The following is a 24555-nucleotide window of genomic DNA, read 5'->3' on the forward strand; positions in this document are numbered from 1 at the left end:
AAAAACAGTCTCCCTATGGGGAGCCTAATGCGGGACTCAGTCCCAGGATCCCAGGATCAGAACCTGAGCCAAAGGCAGATGCTCAATCACTGAGCCACCCAGGTGCCCCAGTTTGTTCCTTTTAGAAAGGTACTGGTAGGTGTAGTATTGTAATAACGAATGGCTCAAAGTCTGGCAGCTACTGAGAACACAGTATATGTTCACACACATGTCAGATATCAGAATTTGGGTGGGGGGTGATTTTATGGCTAGTGAAGAATTTATCTTGTCCTGAAGCTAAGAATGCCAATGATCATGAAGAGGAAAAAGCCACATTTAAAATGGGCCTTATATAAGGTAAGATATTGCTTGCTCCTTATTCAAGATATTTGCAAAAACTTGGGTTCCAAGTGTTGGAAGATAAATGTAAAAAGTCCAAATATGTGTGACAGTTACACATATAGAAAGAGAAGACCATGTACCGTAAGGCATTCTCCTCCCATCTTTTGCCTGTCAGATTCACCCAGTCCTGATAGACTAGAATCAAGAGAACCTCCTGCTCCATTGTTGCTTTTCTCTAAGTATTTAAACATGAAGCCCTCACACAACAACAAATACAACAACAACAACAAAAGTCGCTTAGGCTTGGGATGTCAAAAAAATGAGAAGACAGACCATTGACTCAAAGAGAATATTTCCAAAACACATATGAATAAAAAGCTGGTATCTAAAATACAAAAAGAACTTATAAAATTCAACAATAAGAAAACAGCAGAATTAAAAGATGGGCAAAATATTTCAACAGACACCTTACCAAAGAAAATATACAGATGGCAAATAAACATATCAAAAGATGCTCAACATCATCCATCATTAGGAAAATGAAAACTAAAACAAGATATCACTAGACACCTATTAGAATGTAATGTCCAAAACAGTGACAAAACTAAATGGTGACAAGGATGTAGAGCATTAGAAACTCTCATTCATTGCTCATGGGAATGTAAAATGTTACAGGCACATTAGAAGACATTTTGGCAGTATTTTTAGAAAAATAAACATACTCTTTTCCTACAATCAAATAATCATATTCCTAGGAATTTACCCAAATGATTTGAAAATATGCCCACAGAACAAATAAACCAGCCTGGAGACAAATATTTATAGCAAGCTTATTCAAAATTGTCAAACCTTGGAAGCAACCAAGATGTGCTTCAATAGGTGAATGAATAAACTGTGGTACATCCAAACAATGGGATATTTTTCAGTGACAAAAGAAATGAGCAATCAAGCCACTGAAAAAGGAATCTTAAATGTTTATTGTTAAGTGAAACAGCTGATTCTAAAAGGCCAATTATATGGTATTCTAGAAGGTGAAACTATGGAGACAGTACAATGATCAGTATTGCCAGGGGTTGACAGTGGGAGGATGCAAGAATAGGTAAAGAGATACTTTAAGAACAGTTAAACTCTGCTGTATGGTAATTTAACAGTAAGCTAATGCCATTGTACATTTCTCAACCCATAGAATAGTAACCCACAGTAAATCACGGACTTCAGTTAATAATAATGTGTCAGTGTTGGTTCACTAACTGTACCAAATGCAAGATGTTACCACACTCATGCAAAATGTTAATTAGAAAAGGAAATTGGGGAGGGGGGAGTGGGGTATATGGGAACTTTTTGGACATTTCATTCAATATTTGTGTAACTTTAAACTTTTTAAAAAGTCTATTATTTAAAAAAATAAAAATTTAAAAAGAGTTTCTTTGTGGATTAACTGCAGAAGAGGTGACCAGAACCAGTTCAGTAATTATGCTCTCCCTCCTCTGGGAATCATGTGTCTCCAGGGCCTACCATATAACATTGTTTATGTGAATAACACTCTCTAGACTTATGAAGTGCTTAAGCTGCACAAAGGTATTCAGCAGCTACACTCATCTCATTAAGTATAAGCCAGACACAATTCAGGTCTTGGTATTTGGTGCTTTCTGGACATAAATACCAGGGTCTGACATCCTTAGGTCAACATGGGTCAAATATGTAAACACTGGAGGGATAACCATTATAAAAGAAAGATGACCTATGCTAAATGAAGCAGATTTTTAAACCAGAAGGATTAAAAATAAGCCTGTTATACAGTTCTAAATAAATAAGGAAGGATATAAGCAATAAGAGGCAGAGATAAGATCTCATTTAAAAGTAGATTTCTAAAAAATAAAAAAAATAAAAAATAAAAGTAGATTTCTAATATACTAAAAATTTAATAGGTGAAGAAAAGAACATGGTAGTTGGGATTTTTATATATCTTGATTATCATAGCTGAAACAAAAATGAATGTTTTTTTTTAAGATTTTATTTATTTATTCATGATAGAGAGAGAGAGAGGGAGAGAGAGCAGAGACACAGGCAGAGGGAGAAGCAGGCTCCATGCTGGAAGCCTGGCATGGGACTCCATCCCAGGGCCCCAGGATCCGCTGGGGGCCAAAAGCAGGCGCTAAACTGCTGAGCCACCCAGGGATCCCAAAAATGAATGATTTATAAGTTTAATCTGAGGAATGTACTGGCTATGTCTACAATAGTGCTCTATTCCCGTGATGAATACAGACACACAATCAACATGGCTGCCACCCTAAAATGTGAATAAGGAATTTTGTGTATTTTTCAAGTTCTGTTGCTATTTTTGTGAAGTTATACAAGTTATTTAAATGTTATAGGTTTGGTGGTCTTCATCTAAAAATATATATATATATGACTGCATTGCTTTGAAGATCTTTTAATGGTCAAGATGATATAATATTGCATTACATTATAAGACCTCATTTTTTAATGCTACAATAGTACTTCATTTTTCAGTATATATAGTACTATAACGTAATACTACAGTAAAACACTATATTAGTATAAGTACTATGTAAATAATGAAATAAGCAACAATGCCTAAAGAAATTAGAAATAGACTAGTAGGAGAAAATTTATAGAATTCATAAGAAAGTAAATTTTGCCTACCATTCTTATGGTTCAAGCATGCTCCTTACAAAAATAATGAATAATAAGTGCTATTAATGGTTCATAAAATAATTAAATGGTTCATATAGTACCTTGTAGATTCAAAATCTATTTTTTAAAATAAAGAGTAGTCTTGGATTCATAGCCTTAGATATGGATTAATTTAGAAAGCTGTGCTTTCCAAAAGAAAACCAAAAAATCCAAAAACATGAGGAACTTTTTCCATTAATATTAAATAATTGTATAGGCACAATAATAATATGACAAGGAGAGAATTTTTAGATCCTCCTAAAGACATTATACTCTTTCCTACTGTTTAGCTGACAGATTCTGTTATCAAAAGTAAAATAGATTCCTTTAACATTTAATTAATTTCCTCATCTTTTTATTTTTAAACAAGATCACAACAACATTGTACCCTGTAGCCTTGAATATTTCATAATTTTTCCAACTAGTATTCTAAATTATGAACTATCAACAACTTCAAATGGATTACATGTTTGACCTTTCCAGTGAATTTTATTATTGTCCTCTGCTTTTCCATTGCTATGCCCTGCTAGTTCCTACTGTACAGAATTGGTTACATTAAATTGTACCTTCAATGCAATATAATGCCTGGTGGGGGTTCTATGCTAATTTATAAGCTTCTTAGTCAGTAGCTCTAGTGAGAATATCCAGCATTCACACCGACTAAATAATATAGGCTAGAAATAATATCTTAATAGAGTCACATTTTCCAGAAATTTTGCAAAAAGGGTCTCATGATCTGAATGCCAGGTAATTTTCAGTTTATTCCTCAAAAAAGAAAGGTAAATCTGACTTAAATCATACCTGGAACTTGCATTGAACATAGGGGGAATTACTGGAACCTAGCAATGGGGAAGTGGTACTAATTAATCAAGTATCCTTGCAAAAATTCATTTGGTTCAATTTGAGGTACAGTTAGTTTTATGGCTCAGGATCATCCTAACTAATTCTCAGTAGTCTAGTTTAGGACCATAAATGCAGGATAAATCTGTAGCTTACTATTCACACAGTTTAAAGTGCAATTGTAATGTAAGTTGTATTCTTATCAAGATAAAAACATCACACAGTGCAATCTCAGGTCTCTACCTAATCCAACCAACAATAAAATCATGGTTGGGAGGGATCCCTGAGTGGCTCAGCCGTTTGGCACCTGCCTTCCGCCCAGGGTGTAATCCTGGAGTCCTGAGATCAAGTTCCAGATCGGGTTCCCTGCACGGAGCCTGCTTCTCCCTCTGCCTGTGTCTCTGCTTCTCTCTCTCTGTATCTCTCATGAATAAATAAATAAAATCTTTAAAAAAAGAAATCATGGAGGGTAACTTATGTCATTTGTGCAAAAGACCAAAAATTTTGCCCTGTCTCTTGAGTGTCACACAATGTCCCTTCTCTTGGGTTCCAACTCTCTTCTGTATTACTTAGTCTAGAAACCAATTTTCAATGAACAAATTTTTCCCTTCCAGTAAATATCTAAGAGACTATTTTAATACACAATGATATTCTAAACAACCAAAGTCTAAGTCGTACATAATATATTGTTACAGAACAAGAAATGAATGGAATGCTTTCATGGACATATAAGTGAACTTCTGGACCAGTACTGAAGTGCATATCTTTGGATTATTTTTTCTCATCACTTCAATTACTTACCAATTATAGAGTCATTCAATGGCAACAATATTGTATTCTAAACATATTAATATAAGTGTAGATCATCATTTTTATTAAAGATTATTTTATAAAAATCTTGGAGATTAGAGGGTAAATTAAGAATTATACAATTCTGATAAATGAAATTGAGATATGATTAATCAATGTATTTCTAAACATGGGTAAAACAAACTGTTAGGGGCTCCTGGGTGGCTCAGTCAGTTAAGCATCTGCTGTCAGCTCAGGTAAGAGAAAAACAACCAAGTATAATTAATTTTTATTTAGTAATATTTTCAGCAGAATGCACATTATTCAGCCATATTTTCCTCCCGGATTTCCATTTCAGAGTTACTATTTCAAAAATTTTTAATTTTTCTGAACCATCTATATTCTTAATAGTTGAAGAATATTTATAAAACTTATCATTAGTTTACATTATAAAGATACTTCCTGAGGTATTAGTAAAGTCCTCATGCAGATATCCTTTGAGGACTGTTTTGTATGCTTCCATGTATTTTGAAAGTTGTATAACTTCTTTTATAACTATTTTTAAAGATGTTTTAACCCACTGATGGGTAAAGGCATTATACCTACCAATTTTAGGTATGGGATATTTTAGTTTGGAGAAATTAAAATTATTGTTATTATCCATAGAATTTAATTTTTAGTATATGTTATTATCTAATCATTATAAAGAGATGGTATTAATAACCAAGATAGTTTCAGATTTTCACAAACATTTTAATTTGTAAGAGAGTAAACCTATATGTTTGCATGTTTGTAAATTTGGCTGAGTTCAAGGTTGATGATATAAAAGACAATATAGTTGGAACAAAAACCTTTAGTTAAATAATTCTCTGCTTGGGACAGCCCGGGTGGCTCAGCTGTTTAGTGCCACCTTCAGCCCGTGGTGTGATCCTGGAGACATGAGATCGAGTCCCACATCAGGCTCCCTGCATGGAGCCTGCCTCTCCCTCTGCCTCTGCCTCTCTCTCTCTCTCTCTCTGCGTGTGTGTGTCTCATGAATAAACAAATAAAATCTTTAAAAAAATAATAATTCTCTGCCTGTTAACAGCAGGATGATCTCAGTCATGTCTATGTGGAAAAAAACACATGCACACCCAAAGAGGATAAGCAGCTACACTATGGAGAATTTTAGAAGTTCTTCGTATTTCCAGATAAATGTAATTGCCGTGATCTAACATCCAGTACATTAAATAGTGAGAAATTCAACGTGAGAATGGATATTTTGAGAATACATCCAAAGGAGATGTGAGACTTATTCTATAGAAAATTAAGTGGCACTAAAATTTTAAAAACCATCATTTAACATCCTTAATTTTTAAATTTTTATTTATTTATTTATTTCCTAATTTTTAAAATAAAAGTCTGCAAGAAACTCTACATAATGAAATGAATGGACAAGAGCTTGGAGATAAAAGATGACTTATAAGGCTACTGAATAGTTTACGAAAGAAAGCTAATGAGATGAATCTGCAGAAGAGGATATGTATGAAAGATAGGAGGTAGGAGGTAGGAGGTATGTAGGTCTTTCACTGGATTACCCAGGACCAGATTATTAAGCAAAGAATAGTCTCTAAATTCATTAAGAAAATGCTCTTGGATAAGACTATTAATGAAATAGAGAAAGCAGGATCAGAAGGAGAAAATCAAGAAGGCTATAATATCTGGCTTGATTTAATGTAAGAACTATGTAAAAGGAAGTATGTAGGCTATGAAGTTATAAACACAGAATTAGAAATAAAAACAGAATAAAATTACTTAACAGATGGATTTAAAACTGCAAGACAAAAAAATAAAAAAAATAAAACTGCAAGACATTATGTATAATACTCAATGTCTTTTTAAAATTATATGTATTGTTCTATTCTTAAAAAGAAAATTGGAAATATATTTACCAAACTATTCCCAGTGGCTATCTCTCAGGAATAAGATTATGGAAGACTTTATTTCAAACATACTTAAGTAATTATTTATAATGATCATACAGTTACTTTTTGTTTAAAATTAATATTATAATGGACTAATGCTGCAAAAACATTTCACAGTCTCTGGTGCATTTTTAAGTCAAAACAAAGAAGAATAAGGACTTCTAGGGAAGATGGAAGAATAGGAGGACCCTAAGCTAACCTTATTCCATGGATACAATGAAATAACACCCATATCAGTGCAAATAACCCAGAAAATGACCTGAAGACTGGCAAATAGACTCTCCATGGTTAATGTAGAGAAGAGGCTACATCAAAGAGGGTAGGAACAGCAGAGATGCAGTCTGGAGCTAAAAAGACCCACTGGATTGTCCACAGGAGGATGCAATGATATGAGTTTGGGGAGAGGGAAGAAACAGACCCTTACCCCAGTCATCCAAGGCACAGGGAAACTGCATGGGGAAGACAAATCCCCAAAACACTTGACTTTGAAAGCCAGAGGGGCATAATTTTGTGAGTTCTTGCAATCAGTAGGGCTTAAAACCAAGATCTTTAAAAATCAGAAGGTTCTCTCCTGGAGAACCAATAGAGTGATAGGAAACAGAGTCCTTAAGGAAACAACAAAACAAACAGACTCATGGAGATATAGCATACAAGCAGCAGTTTGAAGAATGTCTTGAGGGATCCCTGGGTGGCACAGCAGTTTGGCGCCTGCCTTTGGCCCAGGGTGTGATCCTGGAGACCCGGGATCGAATCCCACATCGGGCTCCCGGTGCATGGAGCCTGCTTCTCCCTCTGCCTATGTCTCTGCCTCTCTCCCTTTCTCTCTCTGTGACTATCATAAATAAATAAAAATTTTAAAAAGAGAAGTTAACTTAAAAGAAAAGAAAAGAAAAGAAAAGAAAAGAAAAGAAAAGAAAAACGCCTTGACTATACAGAGGGATATTTGTTTACTAATCTCAGAGTGTATCCTGGGGAGGCAGGGATCATTGGGAGACTTTCCAAGACAAAAGAACTATCTGATTCCATTTTCCCTCTACACCCTCCAACCTGGATACATGGACACAGTGGGAACCAGCTCAGCGCCACAACTCACTACTTTAATTGCTAATAGCATGCTTTGCCCCTAAGTTCTCCTACAGAAAAGTCCCCTCCAGCCAAACTTCTATTTCATGTCACCTCCCACAGGAGACCCATGCAAAACTTTTCTAACATCATGTGCCCTTCCCCCTTCTTCTCCTATGGAACTGCCCTCTCCAATATGCCCTTGGTCACAGCCTATCTAAAGTGGTGCACAAGCCTGGCCATGTGCAAGCAGCCCTCACAGGGATGAGCACCACTCCAAAGTGACTCCTACCTTGGGGAGAGGGAAAGATAAGCACACACACCACACATCAGTTCCACTGCAGCCCCAGCACTGGGCTGGGGTAAAACATCTGGCTTGATTGCAGGCTGTACTCATCAATGAAGCTCTTTGGGGGACAAGACAGGAAAGGTGCCCTGTAGTTTGGTGAGACAGCAGCTCAGAAATACACCTGGTCTGACACAACCCAAGGTGACCCAGACCAGCCCACTAACAACATAGAGACCAAACTCTGCCCACAACAGGCAAAAGAGCCATTGCAGATGACTGTACTAAAGGCAAAAGCAGCTCAGTCACAACAGTAGAATACACACAACACACATAGGAGATCCCTTGAAGCACCAGGTTCTGGTGACCATGGAACATTGTACTGCAGGGCACTATAGGGTCTCTTTTCCATAAGGTCATTACTTTCAAGAGCAGGACAGAGAGTTAGACAAAATGACAAGACAGAGAAATATGTCCCAAATGAAAAAGCAGCACAAAATCACAGCAAAAGACCTAGGCAAAAGAAAGATAAATAATATGCCTGATGAAGAATTTAAATTAACGATCATAAAGGCACTCGTTGGACTTGAGATAAAAGTGGAGGACATCAGTAAGTAAGACCCCTAACATAAAGGTAAAAAAAAAAAAAAAAGAATCAATCAAAGATAAAGAACCCAAATAAGTGAGGGAGAAGAAGACCATATCATCAACTTTGAGGACAGAGTAATGGAAAGTAATCAAGCTGAGCAGATGAGATAAAAATTGTATGCAAAATGAGAATAGACTTAGGGAACTCAGCGACATCACTAAATGTAATAATGTTTGCATTATAGGGATCACAGAAGGAGAAGAGAGAGAAGAGGGCAGAAAATTTATTTGAAGAAATAATTGTTGAAATTTCCTGAATCTGGAGAAGAAAACAGATGTCCAGATCCAAGAGGCACAGAGACAGTCCCCAACAAAATCAAGCCAAGGAGGTCCACACCAACACATATGGTAAATTAAAGTGGCAAAAAAATAGTGATAAAGAGAATTTCAAAAGCAGCAAAAGAAAAGCATTAAATACAAGGGAAACCCAATAAAGGGATCAGTTGATTTTTCAGCAGAAATGTTGCAGAAAAGAGTGGTATATATTCAAAGTCCTGAAAGGAAAAAAAAAAAATGAAAAACCAAACCAAAACAAAAAAACCTGTAGTCAAGAATACTCTCTCCAGCAAGGCTATCATTCAGAGTAGGAGGAACAAGGAGTTCACAGAGAACCAAAAGTTAGAGGAATTCATCAATACTAGACCAGCCCTACAAGAAACATTAAAGGAAACTCTTTGAGTAGAAATGAAAGACAACAAGTAGGAGAAAGAAAAGTAGGGAATATAAAAGCAGTAAAATTAAATATACCTATAATAATAGGTCAAGGGATTCACAAAATAAGAGGAAGTGAAGTATGACACCATAGTCCTAAAATGGGCAGAGGAGTAAACAACGGTTTCAGATGAGAACGGGCACATTCAGAGTGGTATGGCCGTAGACGAACGGTTTCAATGTTAAGTGACCATCAGCTTATTATAGATTGCAATTTTCATAAGATGTTATATGCAAACCTAACGGTAACCACAAATCAAAAACCAGTAATAAATATGCAAAAACAAAAAGAAAGGAATCCAAGTATATCACTAAAGAAAGCCAGAAAACTATGAGTTTAAGAAATGAACAGAGAAAAACTATAAAAACAATCATAAAACAAGAAACAATAAGTTCATACCTAATAATGCTTGCTGTGAACGTAAATGAACCAAACATTCCAATTAAAGTCAATGGTGATGGAATGGATAAACAAAACAAGACCCATCTATATCCTGCCTACAAAAGACTCAGTTCAGACCTAAATACAGATGCAGATTGAAAGTGAAGCAATAGAGAAGTATTTATCATGCAAATTATTGTGAAAAAAAAAACTGGGGTGGCAATACTTATGTCAGACAAATAGACTTTAAAACAAAGATAGTAACAAGAGACAAAGAAGAACACCATATATTTACAAAGAGAACAATCTAACAAGAATATATAACAATGTAAATATTTATTCACCCATTGTGGGAGTACCCAAATACATAAAACAGCTAATAACAAACATAAAGGAAACAATTGATAGTAATACCATAATGGTAGAGGACTTCAGCAGTCCACTTGTATCAATGGATATATCATCCAGACAGAAAACCAGCAAGGAAACAGTGGTACTGGATGACACTTTGGACTAGATGTATCTAACAGATGTATTCAGAAGATTCTATTTCCAAAACAGCAGAATACACATTCTTTTCATATGCACACAGGACATTTTCCAGAATAGATCACATATTAAGCCACAAAATAAGTCTCAACAAATTCAAAAAGATCAAAGCCATCTAATACATCTATTCCAACCACAATCCTATGAAACTAGAAATCAAAATCAACCACAATATAAAATCCAGAAGAACATAAATACAAATAATATGCCACTAAACAATGAATGGGTCAACCAAGAAATCAAAGAGAAAAAAAAAAATACATAGAGACGAATGAAAATAAAACACAATGGTCCCAAATCTCTGGGATGCAGCAAAAGCTGTCCTAAGAGGGAAGTTTATAACAATAAGGCAAGAAGTAAGAAAAATCTCATATAAGTGACCTAACTTTACACCAAAAGGAGCTAGAAAAAGAAGAACAAACAAAACTTAAAATTAGTAGAAGAAAAGAAATAAATATTAGAGTTGAAATAAATGAAATAGAAACTAGAAAACAATGGAACCAATCAATGAAAACCAATCAATGAACAAGGAGTTCTGGTTCTTTGAAAATATCAATTAAATTGATTTTCACCCATAGTTGTAAAAAAAAAAAAAAAAGACAGGACTCAATTACTCAAATATACAAAACAGAAATGAAAGAGGAGAAATAATGACAAACACCACAGAAATACAAAGGATTATAAAGAATATTATGAAAAATTAAATGCAGCAAACTGGCAACCTAGAAGAAATGGATAAATTCCTAGAAACATATAATCTACCAAAACTGAAGTAGGAAGAAATAGAAAATTTGAACAGATTGATTATCAGCAATGAATTTGAATCAGTAATCAAAAAGTTCTCAACAAACAAAAGTCCAGGACCAGATGACTTCACAAGTGAGTTCTACCAAACATTTAAAGAAGGATTAACACCTATTCTTCTCAAACTGTTAAAAAACATAGAAGGGAAAAGAAAGCTTCCAAATTTATTCTATGAGGTATCAGCATTAGCCTGATACCAAAACCAGATAAAAACATTACCAAAAAGAGAACTATAAGCCAATATCTCTGATGAACATAGATGCAAAAATTCCCAACAAAATATGAGCAAACCAAATCCAACGATATATTAAAATCTTCATTCACCACCATCAAGTAGGACTTATTCAAGGGATGCAGAAGTGGTTCAATATTTTCAAATCAATTAATGTCATACATCACATTGAAAAGAGAAGGGATAAAAAACCATATGATCATTTAAATAAATGTATGAAAAGCATTTGACAAAGTACAATAGCCATTCATGATAAAATCCTCAACAAATAGTTTTAGAAGGGACATACTTAATCATAATGCAGGCCATAAATGAAAAATCCACAGCTAACACTCTATTCAATGGTGAAAAACTAACAGCTTTTCCTCTAAAATCAGGAACAAAACAAGGATGTCCATTGTCACCACTTTTATTCATGATAGTACTGGAAGTCCTAGCCATAGCAATCAGATAAGAAAAAGAAAGAAAAGGCATCCAGATTGGTAAGGAAATAAAACTTTCACTACCTGCAGATCATATGACACTATTTATAGAAAACCCAAAAGATTCCACCAAAAAACTACTAGAACTGATAAGTGAATTCAGTAAGGCCACAGAATATAAAACCAATATACTTAAATACTTTGCATTTCTTTACACTACTCATGAAGCAGCAGAAAGAAAAATTAAGAAAACAATCCCATTTACCACTGCACCAAAAATATTAGCATACCTAGAAATAAACATAAGCATGGGACTGAAAGACTTGTACTCTGAAAACCATAAAACACTGATGAAAGAAATTGAAGACAATACAAATAAATGGAAAGATATTCCATGCTCATGGGTTGGAAGAAGAAACATTGTTAAAATGTCCATTTTACCCAAAGCAATCTACAGACTTAATGTAAGCTATATGAAAATTTCAGTAACATTTTCCACAGAACTAGAACAATAATACTAAAACTTGTATGCAATCACAAAAGACCTCAAATAGTTAAAGCAATCTTGAAAAATAAGAATAAAACTGTAGGTATCATAATCTCAGATTTCAGGATATATTACAAAGCTATAGCAATCAAAGGAGTATAACACAGGCACAAAAAACAGACATATAGGTAATGGAACAGAATAGAGAGCCAGAAACCCATGCTTATATGATTAATTAATCTACAACAAAGGAGGCAGGAATATACAGCAGGGAAAAGACAGTCTCTTTAACAGACATTATCTATGGACAATGAGATCTTGCCATTTGCAATAACATGGATGGAACTAGAGGGTATAATGCTAAATGAAGAAAGTTCAACAGAGAAAGATAAACACCATAAGATTTCACTCATATATGGAATTAAAAACAAAACAAAACAAAACATATAAAATAGGAAAACAACCAAAAGAGAGACTCTTAACTACAGAGAACAAATGGATGGCTACCATTTTTGGGTGAAGGAGAGTGAAATATAAGTGAGTGAAATACGGGAGAGTTGGGTGAGGGAGGGGTGAAAATATAAGGGAATTAAGACTTATCTTGATGAGCACCAATTAATAAATGGAACTGCTGAATCACTATATGAAACTAATGCAACACTGTATTTTAACCCTGCGGGGAATTAACATTTTTAACAAGACCAGAAAAAAAAAAAAAAGAATGAAAGAAAGAAACACAGACACACACTGAAGAATAAAATACACTCCTCATTGAAATTTGGGAAATCTCAAACATTCATGAAGTTAGGAGAAAGAAATTAATGAAGTTAAATAAATTTTAACAGGCCTAGTGCATGATATATAAAGCTCTGAAATTCATTTTGTAAAACTATCATGAAACTGAAGCCAAATTTGATGTTTTCTTGTTTTCACAGTAAAAAATAAATCAGGGGCTATCTGAAATTCTGTCATCACCATGTCACAACTATAAAATTTAATAAAAACTTACTCTCTTGAAAATTTTTTCTTTTAAACATTTATGCAAAGGAATTAGTCTTTTGATTTCCTTTCACCAATATTTTAAGGTATTTTCTAAGGATGAATCCATGAGAAAAGAAGTGAACATATATTTACTTCTCAAATAACAGTCTAAGTTGTAAAATCAAAACAGAAAACTGAGTGAATACAATATTTTTAAGTTTGCATTTCTTATGCCACAGTTGATTTGTAAAATAAATGTGCTTTTTTATTAATCAAATCTATTGATTAATTATCTATTCAGAATTATCTATTCTGAATGGAAATGGTCCTTATGTCTCAGAATGTTGGAATGCTTCTCACAGAATGACAAGTTTCAGAAGGAGAAGATAGAAGTGACTCCAAGGTAGAGTTGCTAGATTTATACTAAATAAAAATACAGGATGCCCAGTTAAGTTTGATTTTCAAGTAAGTGATGAACAATTCTTAGCATAGGTATTTCCTAAATTTGTATGCACTTTTCTTATTGATGTCCTAGCCCCACTCCAGATCTATAAAATCAGAATGTCTGGGTTAGGGGCTATGGCATCTCTTTTGTTACAAAGTTCATCAGTGATTCTAATGTGCAGCTAAGGTTGAGAAACACAGTGCATAGTGATCATTTATTAATCAAACCTCCTATGTGATATATATGACAATTACACCGCCACACCGCACAACAAATGCAGAGATAGTTAAACAGCCTTTGTACTTCCTGTTAGCCACAATATCATTGGAGAGTAAGCTATTGGTGCCACTATCCATTTCATTTCCTTATGTTCAAGGTTATCAGAAAATGTGTGTAAAAATGAAAATAATGCCTATCATAAAACTGTTTAATGTATGAACAATTTAATTTCCTATATAATAGGTACCAAGACTCATCTCTTAAAATATACAAGAGTGTTGAGGGTACTAAATATGATAGAGTAATTAGGAAATTGATTGTATCAGGAAACCTAATCATCTGCTTTCTTGGTATTCCAGTTAGCTTTTTTGCGTTACTGTTTCTTCATTGGTAAAATTGATAGTTTGATTTGGTGACTGTCTAGTTTAAAATATCTATGATCTAGTGCTTAAAATGGTCCTTGGAAAAACTAAGATTCGCACACATAAGTTATTAGATGATCAATGTCTTGTGACTATTGTCATCAGAGACATACATTCTAATAAGAGCATTGTAGAAATAAAATAGATGATTATAGGTATTTATGCTCCATACTTGTAATTAGGGAGAATTTTTATACACAATTAAATGTAGACTACAAATTTGCATAGTACAATTTAGAGCAACACTGAACCTTTCAAGATACTGAAACTCAGTTTTGGAGAAAGTAAATGTGTCTTGCTTTCAGCTTACTTGCACGAATAATCAATGACCAATTTTAGGGTCATCAAGTAGGAACAACAAACTTCCATGAATTTTAATTAAGATTTAGCTTGCGCAATGGACACAGAGACATCTCTTTAATACTATCTAACTGCTAGTGACTGATACTATTTCTGTAACAGACTAAAGTGAGGCTTTTTATTCTAATAATAATTAATAGGCTATTAGGTTCTATTTTTTCCTTCTAATCTCCCCTGGGATAAGCAAATTCCACATTAATTTTTCTTATATTTTTAACTTCACTATAAAATACAGTGATGATTGATTATTTTCCTTTATTAGAATTTTTGGGGTCTGGTTTTGGTGTTTCGCTCAATGCTGCGGCCGGGAGACCGGGAGCTGACCCAGAGACACTTGAATTAACTTTGGCAGAAGAGAAATGGAGGAGCCATAGAACATTAAGGATGAGTTCAGGAAGACCCGAGACCATGGAGAACTTGCCTGCTCTCTACACTATTTTCCAAGGAGAGGTTGCTATGGTTACGGACTATGGAGCCTTCATCAAAATCCCTGGCTGTCGGAAGCAAGGTCTGGTCCACCGAACTCACATGTCATCCTGTCGTGTGGATAAGCCCTCTGAGATAGTGGATGTTGGAGACAAAGTGTGGGTGAAGCTTATTGGCTGGGAGATGAAAAATGATAGGATAAAAGTATCCCTACCATGAAAGTTGTCAACCAAGGAACTGGGAAAGACCTTGACCCCAACAACGTTATCATTGAGCAAGAAGAGAGGCAGCGACAGTCCTTCCAGGATTACCCTGGGCAGAAGATCACCCCCGAAGCTGTCCTGAACACCACCTGCAAGAAGCGTGGCTGTAAAAGGCCACTTTGCAAAGGATTGTTTTATGCAACCAGGAGGGACCAAGTATTCTCTGATACCGGATGAGGAAGAGGAGAAGGAAGAGGCAAAGTCAGCAGAGCTCAAGAAGCCTGACCCCACAAGAAATTCTTCTAGAAAAAGAAAGAAGGAAAAGAAGAAAAAAACCCATAGAGACAGGAAGTCATCTGACTCTGACAGCTCAGACTCTGAGAGTGACACAGGCAAGAGGGCAAGGCACACATCAAAAGACAGCAAAGCAGCAAAGAAGAAGAAGAAAGCATCTGCCTGAATGAGTTGTTGTTAACTTATCGTTCCTGGTCCCTTTGCAAGTGACCCCTGCAGCTCACCCATTCATTCACTCAACTTCCTTCATTCAGCAGATGGGCCTATTACCCTCTCCAGCTGCCACCGCCAGAGCCAGATTCCCGGGACTCCTGCACGGGGGTCCAGGCTGCAGCCACAGGTACTGCTGTGGAGGCGAGTCTGGCTGTAGTTGGGAGAACAGTGATGCTCCCCCCCCCCACCCCACCCCCGCGTCGGGTCGGCCCTGGGCTGATTGGTGAGTGATGCCTGCAGCGTCCCACACAGCGGCCGAGGGAGGCCAGCAGGCGGAGGGAGAACATGGTAAGAAGTGGTGCTCACTTTCTCCATTCCCCCAGCGTGATTCTACCAGGCTACAAGGGACAGCCTGAAAACCATTGTTTGCAGCGACTGAGCTTGTGGGACACTCGGCCAGACCCCTGAACCACATAGCTCAAGCCAAGATCATTGCTTTACTTTGTATTTGCTACTGTGTGAGTCAATTGGTTCCACTTCAGGTCTCTGCTTAAATTCCTGGCATAAATGGAAGTGTGTTTGGTTTTAAATAATAAAATAAAATATAAAATAAAATAATAAAATAAAATAAAATAAAATAAAATAAAATAAAATAAAATAAAATAAAATAATAAAATAAAATAAAATAATATAAAATAAAATAAAATAATAAAATAAAATAAAATAAAATAAAATAATAAAATAAAATAAAATAATAAAATAAAATAAAATAATAAAATAAAATAAAATAATAAAATAAAATAAAATAAAAAATAAAATAAAATAAAATAAAATAAAATAAAATAAATTTTTGGTAACTGCCTCATAGTTTACAGATATGTTTTATCAAATACATCTGTATATTTTAATCTGAAGATGAAATAAATGTGTCATTAAACACTACCTATAAAATAAAAGTTGTAAAAGGATGAGAATTAGCCTGTTTTCAATTATATGTTATTTTGCTCACCTTTAAGTAATAAAAGAAACTTGTATGTTTATTGTCAGCCCCTAATAGTTTTAGTATTTATGATTCAAGTACATTATTCTATTTATCTCTTCATGAAGCCCTAAAGGAAAATCAACTTAAAAAACGTCAGGTAAAACTATCTTCCTGTCTTCCGATGTGCCCATTGTATATGTAAAATTATTATATACATTGTGCTGATACATAAACACAAATTGCAAAATGTATCCTATGTAGATGAAAATCAGAATTCAGCATCCTTTCAATGACTTAAAAACATATGTGTGTGGTCAATGTCTACAGCACAAAAAAACAATTACTGTAATTTTCTAGCTAGCCAAGATATTTGTCTTTCATTAGAGTCATCAAAAACTGTCAGGTGGAAGGGGAGGTGGGTAGGGGGTGGGGGTGACTGGGTAACGGGCACTGAGGGGGGCACTTGATGGGACGAGCACTGGGTGTTATTCTATATGTTGGCAAATTGAACACCAATAAAAAATAAATTTATATTAAAAAAAACTGTCAGCAAATTTAAAAATCTTTAATAATCCAAATTCTTAAATATCCCAAAAGTAGGTTTGAACTTTCTGCACCTCCACTCTGCTTTTGGAAGCCACATTTGGCCAATATTTACCAAACTGACAACTGTTTGAAAGGCAGATTATTAAAAAAAAAAAAAAAAAAGGCAGATTATTTGGAGAAACAAATTATTTTTTATAACACAAATTTAAACAAAATATAATTTGGAAGTCTCTGCACGATGAAAAGATAATGTGTACATTATCTTACAAAGTTCAGTTCAATATCAAAAATATTTTGATATTTACCATAAACTTTATGTTTTTTGGGTCACTTTTATATTTGTAGTTAATATTGATTATATGAATATTAAAACTTCTTTCAATATTCTAATATTATTTGTGATATCTTCTTAATCAAATTTGTGAGTTTTGCCTGTATTTTATTGCATTAATCTTTCTGTTCTTTCTATACAACCAATTCTTATTACCTTTCTTCCAATCTCTTTGAGGTTACTATTTTTCTTCTAATTATTGGGTTAAATACTTGGTCTGCTGGATACTTTGTATTTTCTAATATGTGCTTTAAAAAATATAAATTCCATTTCTATAATTCTGTTTTACCTGTATCCAGATATCTAAATATGTCATAATATTCATTTTTATTTTTATTTGTCCAACTGTGAGATGGCTTTTTAACTTCCTTTGTTTTTTTTTTTTTTGTTGTTGTTATAGACAAAATTATTAGACATGTTTGCATTCTGACTACTTATCTTATTTCTTTTACTACAACATAAGCTACCTGATAGCGGACTTTTTGTCTGCCTTGTTCATTATTTTATTCTCTCAATCAGAAGAGAGCCTGGAACATAAAAAATCTTGGTAGTTACTTATTTCATTCCAGAGGTTTCAGCTCTCTTGACTAGCTTTTATATTATTAATTTCTTCACTTGGATTCCTTTAATCAATGATGGTGTAAATTGAACCATCATATACTTTTTGCAGAGGCTGGAATTTTCATTTTATCACAGTTTTTCCCTCCACCTATATTCTTTGGGTTGGATAAGAAGTTCCTTTATTATAGTATTGTTCAGTTTGTGAGTTTAAGGTGGTTCCAGGTTTCCTTTCACAGATTGTGCAGCACCTAGGGAATCGTTTGCATCAGGGTCGTTTTTTCTGTCTTTATGACTTGATAAGACCCATATTGTCTTGTGCCTGTGGATTTAGTAAAATCTTAGACTGAATTTTCTAGAGAACATACAAATATATATTTGCATACATACAAATAATGGAGTTGGCAGCACTTTAGCAGGACTTTATAATCTACCTTTAATTGCCGTTCCCATTTCTGGCCCCTGGCAGTTTCTATTTCTTTTAAGTTTGGCTACCTATTAAAATTTCCTCTATTATAGTTTATCTAGCATTTGTATTTGGTTGTGCTAATCTTCCTTATTAAAAGCTCACATGCATTCTTTAGATAAGTCTTGATTTAAAATGAATGGCCCCAAGTTGCTGACTTAAGAACTATTCTTTTTCCTTAAGGAAAATGTATACAAATTAAAGGATTATCCTCTAAAAGGTACCATATTTCAGAATATTTCAGAATTCCTACAGCACTTACTGTTAGACCCATAGATCAAACACCACCAGGTAACGGTTTCTCCTCTTAAACACATTCTTCCTTATTATCATGAGAAAACTATATTTATCCTAATCTAAGATTGTTTCAAGAGTCCAAAACTGAACATGTTTCACCTTTGTTAGTCTTGACATCTAACATTGCATCATAGTCTGATAACTGCCAGGATGGCCAAAGCCAAAGTCTTTTAACAGCACATTAATTCCATAAATATTTGTTGTACTTTTATTCTTTGTCGAACATTATTTATTATGTACTGTGCTAGTTGCTGAAGGTATAGAGCTAAATAAGGTATACAAAGTCCTTACCATCATGGATCTTAATTTCAAAAGGGGAACCAATCAAAAAGGGCAAAGCCTGGTTAACTCAGCCTCACTGCAATCCTTCAAAATGTCAAGAAATATTCCAAGAATTCCTTCTATATTTCAGGAGTGCAGTGACCAAGAAAATAAGAATTCTGCATAGCTCTTATAGTCATGTAGGAATGAGAGGCATTGAGACCAGCACACCACTAATTAAATAACTATAGGTGTGGGAAGCACCACCTGAGAAAAAGGTTATTTTAGAAATTATAGCGGAGTATAGTTGGGGTTTTATAATGAACACATTTTACTATTTTAGACATTCTAGCCTGGCTACACTGAGTTTTTACCTTGGGAGTTGGATAGTTTTTATCAGTTCAACTTTTGAGCATGCATGCAGTCTTTATCCCATTGGTCTTCAATACTGGTGCGCCTGCCAAATCATCTTAACTGACTTTCATTTACTGATACTGATCCTCAGACAGTCTAGGCTTAAGAAAACCTGGTCCATCCATATCTTGCCTGTAATCTAGAGTCCTCCCTCAAAATGCATGTTTTTCTCAATACTTTTGTTTGTTTTGGTTTTGTTTGGTTGGTTGTTTTTACTTTCCTTTCCTCAAGGGCCCTTGGTTGGAAGTTTAGCCTTCTTTGGAACTCAGCTCCTTTAATGACAAATCCTAGGATGGTTCTCAAGTTTCTCTTTTCTCCCTCTGAGAAGATGAGATGCTTTTATATGCTCCCAAGAAGGTTTGCTGATTTGACTCTTGGCTTTCAGTTGCTTGCTAATCACATTCACCCTTTTCTTTTTAATCCTGTTTCTAGATGTCAGTAGAGTTTGGCAATACCATAAACCCAATTGTCCTTGACATTATTATTTCTCTCATGCTTTGCAACATTTAACCAGTTATTGGATCCTCTTTCACTGGTATACCATCCCAATTTATTACCAGTGAAATTTAAATAATTTTACCATTACCTTGTGCGAGGCAATCTGTGATTCATCTTCACGGTGGTGGGGTCCCCATTGCCAGTTAGGCAGTGGGTGATCTACCTCAAAAAACATTTATCACTCACTTTCTCAGAAAATTCCTGACACAAGCTATCACAGTTTGGGTCATTTATTTCATTATCACACATGATTGATAGCTTGAGTGATCTAAAATTTGAAAAGCATTTTTTCTTAAGATTCAGTAGTCATTTTTTCCCTCATTTATGATTTTTAATATTATGCAGTAGAATTTTTACTAATCCTTTGTATGTTATTTTTAAAAGTTTTTTTCCTATCTTAAAACAGGACCATCTTTTCAGTTTTCTTTTTATTTCTAATTTTAGTGTAAAGTTAAAATGGTTTTATGTTTTAATTAATTTTTCTAGGCCCATGTCGAGCTCTTTCCAATCTACAAACGGATGAATGGACTTCAGTTCTCAGAAATGGTATTGAAATATGCCATTATTAATTTCCTCCTGTCTGTTATTTCTGAGAGTACTAAAAATCAAATGTTGGATCATCTGAAACTTTTACTAATTTTCTCATCAGATCCTCTCATTTTGTATCCTTGTGTTTTTCCGGAAGGAGAGAGCACCTACTTTCTGGGAAATTTTCTTAATTTTATCACTCAAGCTTTCCCCTAAATTTTTAATTTTTTCTATGATTCTTTTGTTTAGTTTCCCAAAGCTCTTTTTATGTTCTTTGAATTTAGTTTTGATAGTGTGCTGTTTTGTGGTTGTTTTTTTAAGTGGATATACATGTTGCTCGCTTTCTAAGGTTATCAATTATATTTTTGAAGTTTTTTTTTTTCTGCTCCTGCACTGCCTTCAATTCCTTTGAGTTTCTCTTTAATGTTTCTTTGTTTGATCCCTTTTAGATTTCTCCAGATGTCTAAGTGATCCTTGTCCACCTGATCATATTTAAGAGTGAGGCACTAAATATCAGATTGGCAGTTTGTCGTGCATTTGCAAATTATAAGGGTCAGGTATAGATGAAGGTGACTAAGGAGGACATGAAGGCGACATGACTATTTTACCAGTATCTCCAACAGTTAATATGTCCTTCCCCAGGGAGGGAGGATTGGTGCTATATGTAGCCTACAAATTGTGAGTCTGAGTGCCTATGTTCTGACAGCTGAAACAGGGGTTTAGACCCTCACCATTTAATGTGTAGATATTCATTATTCCCGGGTTTCTTCAGCATGATACTTCCTACTTTAGCAGTGACTACTGCTCACAACTCCAAATTCCTTCTGTTTTTTTTCTAGAGAGTAGATTTTCAATATTTTGCCTATTTGTGCATATGTTATGTGAAACAGGGATAAAGGGAATAACCATATACTTGAAAAGTGGAGTATATAAAGATGTTAAAATGGTTCTAATAGTTGGGGCACCTGAGTGGCTCAGTTGGTTGAATGTCAACTCTTGGTTTCAACTCCGGTTGTGATCTCATGGGTCTTAATCTCATGGATTGTGGGATGGAGCCCTGCATTGGGGCTCTGAACTCAGCAGGGAGTCTGCTTGAGGATTCTCTCCCTCTGTCCCACCCTGCTCATGGTCTCTCTCTAACTAGTATATAAATCTTAAAAAATAAAACAATAAATGCTTCTAATAGTGACATTCAAGAGCCTTCTTTTTTCAGTTCCATATTCAACCTTGCCTTCACAGGTAGCAAATGCCTCCAATGCCTCATCCTTTTAAGACTACTTCACTTTATTTGGCAGTTTGTTTCTCAATTTCTCTCCTTATAATCACTTTCTTTTTGTCTACAAAGCTAACAAGTTAGCAGCTTTCATCTTTCAATTAACATCTTTTCTCTTGTGATCCCCTATCTTTGTTTCTTTGCTCTATGGAACTGTTTCTTTCAAAAAATCCCTGAAATAGTTTTTAGTAGTGTTTGTGGAACTTGCAGTGATAAAGACATGTGTGCTCAATCTGCTATGTATAACCAAAAGTCCATAAGTCACCTTGAAAAATGACTGCATTGGTGAGTCTCTCATTCAGTACTCATCTCCAGCTATTCTACTTTAATTCAAACACAGAAATGTATCTTCAGTCAGCCCGCTCATCTCCATTCCTTGTGCAACCATGTCATTATGTAATTTCAAGCCATTATAATATTTGACCTGAGTTACATTTCCAGTGTTGTCCTAACAAATTCCATTCTTCAACTGCAACAAATACAAACACAATGATATCTTCTTTCTCAAAAACCTTCAACAATTCTTCTAATTCTTAAGAATAATGTCTAAAGTTATTAGTGGTACACATAAAGTTCTTAATAATCTAACTCTCAGCCACCCCTGCATTTGGGTTCCGCTCAGAAACCATTCTTTTGCCCTTCCCAATTTGATGAATATGAACATGGGGCTGTGAACACATACACACACACACACACACACACACACACACACACATATGCCACACACACACATGCACATAGGCTCACATGCCCTATGAATATCAAGCTATTTTCATTTCCATAAATATTCATAGTTTTCTTTTACACTGGACTACCTACCCTAACGCTACTATCAAAATCATGTCTTTCTTCATATTCTTCATATTGTAGTTTAGCTGTAGCTTATATCAACACATTTTTCTTGACTCTATTACAAGATATACTTTCATGGTATTTAGCCCAAAGTGTCATTTACTACATTGCATTCTTTTTTTTTTTTTCTCATTTCTCTACACTGCTTGCTATGCTTTACTCCCAAGACCATATACTCCTTAAGGCTGCTTATATATTTCCTATATTCAATTTTAATTCCTAAGACACTACCGAGCACATAGCCAATGCTCAATTAAGTACTTGACAAAAAAAAAAAAAAAAAAAACCACAAAGACTACTATAAGTGCCAAAAATAGGGGAATGTGAATAATCTTTGTTATGATTGATTTGTGGGGAGAAGCAACTTGTCATTTGGTTCATTGTTTGTTTTTTCATGAAGAAGCTACAACTAACAAATCCTGACACAAAACAGACAATGAATCATTTATCATCACATTGATTTTCTATTAGTACTTTTTTTTTTTTAAGAAAAACTTTATCTTCTGGGGACTAAGGGGATCTTTCACTTTGCTTTATAGGTTTCAAATGTGAAAACAAATAAAAAGAAAAGAACAGAGTTCATGTTTAATTACCAAAACAACTGCAAAAATATGGCAGAAACAGTAGAATAAGGCCTTTAAGTAGATTTTTTACTTCCAAGAGTCTGAAAATACAATAATTATTTATAGCATTTAAAAGATGATCTAAATGAAATGAGAATAACAAATTCAAAGTTAGTTTGATTGTAAGAGACGAAGAAGAAAAATATGGGTGCACCTAATTATCAATTAACAATCTCTCAATAAGCTGCAATTGAGATATAAATATATCTTTTTGACTATTTTACATGTCAAACAAGTGTACTGGAAAGGAATAGTTTGAGAGATTTTCCAATAAATTTGTGGTACTGAAACCAAGACTAATTGCAATAGACCCTTCATTGGAGACTTTAAACAATAGGGTAAAATTCATCCTACTTCATGTCACTAAGGCAAATATGGAGAAAGGAAACAGGAACATGATCACATTTTATTTTCAACTGTTTCTTACTGTGTAAGGTTTAACTTGTAAAAGGGCTATCATTTCAAAGATACAATTGCTTGTATCTTTTTGAAAGGCAAAGCAAGGGCAAAATGACACATTATTAAGAAGCATTTTTTTATTATTCTTCCTTTTTATTTATTTATTTCTGCTTTTTTCTTAATAAAAGAAGAATTAAAATGGAAGAAAAAATAAGCCTACACAGTTTTAAAACATCCTGTGTTATATTTTTAGATTTTATTTGCAAATTTATGACCAATGTTTATATGCATTTTTTCACATGCTAGAAACATCAGATTTAACTTATTCTGGTTATGCTTTCTCTTTTTCCTGTAAATAAAACCCTAAGAGAGTTTTCATGGATTACAGTTTTTCCCATTCTCCTTTCATCATGGTTCATTGTTTTGCATAATGTACAAATATATATATAACATACCCAGTCCATTTTAGCCAAAGACCAGAAGAAATATAAACTTTACAAGTCTTAAAACCCTTCAAAGGTAACTCCACAAGAAAAAAAAATACTTTTTTTACATTATTTTTAAGTTAGTAAATAAATGCTATTGAAATAATAATAATAATAATAATGAAATGGCTAAGTTGAGTTTTAAGTTGGTATGTAAATGTTATTGAAATAATGATTAAAAATACACATTATGTATTCATTCCTTAGTACCTAAAATTTACTATCTATGCACAACTGCATTCCTACAGAAATGACATCAAAAGCACTATGTACCATAAAGATTTTCCACTCTTTGCTAATTGAGAAAAATACATTTAAATTTTTTAGGAGGAAACTCCATGACAG

General features: G+C 34.3%; 1 protein-coding gene and 1 pseudogene across 1 annotated transcript in view; one reads left to right on the top strand and one right to left on the bottom strand.

Annotated features, from left to right (window-relative positions):
* LOC112914100 (eyes shut homolog) overlaps positions 1-24555 on the bottom strand; it is a 1106577-nt gene that overhangs the window by 882517 nt on the left and 199505 nt on the right.
* LOC112914103 (zinc finger CCHC domain-containing protein 17 pseudogene) lies at positions 14900-15515 on the top strand (annotated as a pseudogene).

This window comes from Vulpes vulpes, chromosome 1 (assembly GCF_048418805.1).
Source record: "Vulpes vulpes isolate BD-2025 chromosome 1, VulVul3, whole genome shotgun sequence".
NCBI classification, from domain to species: Eukaryota; Metazoa; Chordata; class Mammalia; order Carnivora; family Canidae; genus Vulpes; species Vulpes vulpes.